Raw genomic sequence first — 2696 nt, 5'->3', positions numbered from 1 at the left:
TCGGAATGTTTCAGTTATTTAGTTACTTCGCCCGAAGTCATTTACGACTCCTTACAATAGCCATCTTTTATATACTGTCACAAATAAAGACATTAGTTTACCATGTTGTACTAATGGCTTCAATACACGATCACTTTTGAATCTTCAACCTGCTCATAACACACATTTCTTCAGAATTAGCTTCACAAAATTACTTCCCATGAATATTCAATTACCATCACGACTCAAATATTTCTTCTCGTCACTTTCAAAATACATATATCAAAAAAAGTTTTTCATCACCCCGGTTCCCAGAACTCCTGGAGGTAGACGTTGGTGTGGATATTGTATCACAGACACAGTCCCTTTGACTGTTCAGAGATGTCACTAAACCCACCCAAAGATGTAAACAACCGTGCTTGAGCAGCGCCTGTTAGACGGAGGGGGTCCGACAGCCAATCAGTTCCAGTCATCCCACCAGGAAGAAGGTACACAGCTCTTGTTGTCTGTACTTCAATCACGCCTAGTCGATCAATACCGCTATCGGATCGCGTCCGCATTGTTACTTTGTGCCAGGAAGGGCTCTCAACAAGGGAAATGTCCAGGCGTCTCGGAGTGAACCAAAGTGATGTTCGGACATGGAGAAGACACAGTGAGACAGGAAATGTCGATTACATGTCTGTCAGGCCGCCCTAGGGCAACTACTGCAGTGGATGACCGCTACCTACGGATTATGGCTCGGAGGAACCCTGACAGCAACGCTACCATGTTGAATAATGCTTTTCGTGCAGCCACAGGACATCGTGTTACGTCTAAACTGTGCGCAATAGGCTGCATGATGTGCAATTTCTTCCCGACGTCCATGGCGAGGTCCATCTTTGCAACCATGATACCAATGCAGCGCGGTACAGATGGGCCCAACAACATGTCGAATGGACAGCTCAGGATTGGCATCACGTTCTCTTCGCCGATGAGTGTCGCATATACCTTCAACCAGACAATCGTCGGAGACGTGTTTGGAGGCAATCCTCAGCGAGTGCAGAAAGGTGGAGGCATAATCCGTAGGTAGCGGGTGGCATTATGTCGGGCTGACGTACGCCGCTGGTGGTAATGGAAGATGCCGTAATGGCTGTGCGACACGTGAATGCCGTCCTCCGACCGATAAAGCAGCCACATCAGCAGCATATTGGCGAGGCATACGTCTTCGTAGACGACAATTCTCGTCCCCGTCGTGCACATCTTGTGAATGACTTCCTTCACGATAACGACATCGCTCAACTAGAGTAGCCGGCATGTTCTCCAGTCATGAACGCCATCGAATATGCCTGGGATAGGTTGAAAAGGGCTGTTTACGTCCGACGTGGTCCACCAACCACTCTCAGCGCGACCGCTACGGTCGCAGGTTCGAATCCTGCCTCGGACATGGATGTGTGTTATGTCCTTAGGTTAGTTAGGTTTAAGTAGTTCTAAGTTCTAGGGGACTGATGACCTCAGAAGTTAAGTCCCATAGTGCTTAGAGCCATTTGAACCATTTGAACAAACCACTCTGAGGGATCCACGCCGAATCACCGTTGAGGAGTGGGACAATCTGTACCAGAAGTGCCTTGATGAACTTGTGGATAGTATATCACGACGAATACAAGCATGCATCAATGCAGGAGGACATGCCACTGGGTATTAGAGGTACCGATGTGGACAGCAATCTGGACCACCACCTCTGAAGGTCTCGCTGTATGGTAGTACAACATGCAATGTGTGGTTTTCATGAGCAACAAAAAGGGAGGAAATGATAATTCTGACACCACGATAATCCCAACACCATCAACATTTGTCTTCAAATAACAGCCACGGTCTCCAACCATGTCATCATATGACAAAATTGCAATGATAATTATGTTGATCTCTATTCCAATTTTCTGTACAGGTTCCGGAACTCTCGGAACCGAAGTGATGCAAAACTTTTTTTGATGTGTGTATTTATTCTTGAAAATTAATCCTTTGTCCTCGTTTCTGGGCCGCAGCCCGATCATCACTCTTGACCACCACCGATTGACTCAGTCCTTGGTCTCTGTGTGCAGCCTAATTTGGATTCCCCGACAGTTGGCGCGAAACTGTGACTTCCAAAAATATCGCAACCCTCGTAAATGAGCTGATCATATCGACCTTCGATAAGGCTGTCGACAGCAGCAGTAGAGGCAGTCTATGACGCTACTGGAATAATTATTGTACTCAACCATGCAACTGGGCAGGTTTCGGAAAATCGCTGATAACCTAAATCGAGACAGGCAAACTGTAGTCATAACCAAATCATCCCAAAAGCTAATCCGGTGTTTCAGCGAAGCATTGAAAGGTGGCTATACTGAGTCACAGCGCCAGAGATTGCGCCAAAGATTATTATTCCGCCGCCTCCACTGGGGTAGTAGTAGTTCAGAGGATGTCGAGGGCAGTTGTTGTTCTGTTGGGCGAGAGAGTAGATGCTGTTCGGTTGGTGTAATGTATAGATGGAAGATGTTGCAATTATCACAGTGTATTTGAGAAAGGAGATGGGTTTTGATGTATGATGCTGGTGTAATGGAAAATTTTCGTCAATATATAATGAGGTAAAAAGGTATTACAGATTTCTTTAATGACATTGCCTCTTGGTCACAGGTACAGTCAACAAAGCATCTGGCTCGTGTGCATGTATTAGACTTGTAATTCTGGTTTCTAAGTGCAAT

The sequence above is a fragment of the Schistocerca serialis genome, chromosome 8 (genome assembly GCF_023864345.2).
Source record: "Schistocerca serialis cubense isolate TAMUIC-IGC-003099 chromosome 8, iqSchSeri2.2, whole genome shotgun sequence".
Classification (NCBI taxonomy): Eukaryota; Metazoa; Arthropoda; class Insecta; order Orthoptera; family Acrididae; genus Schistocerca; species Schistocerca serialis.
Note: the sequence above shows the minus strand (reverse complement) of the source record.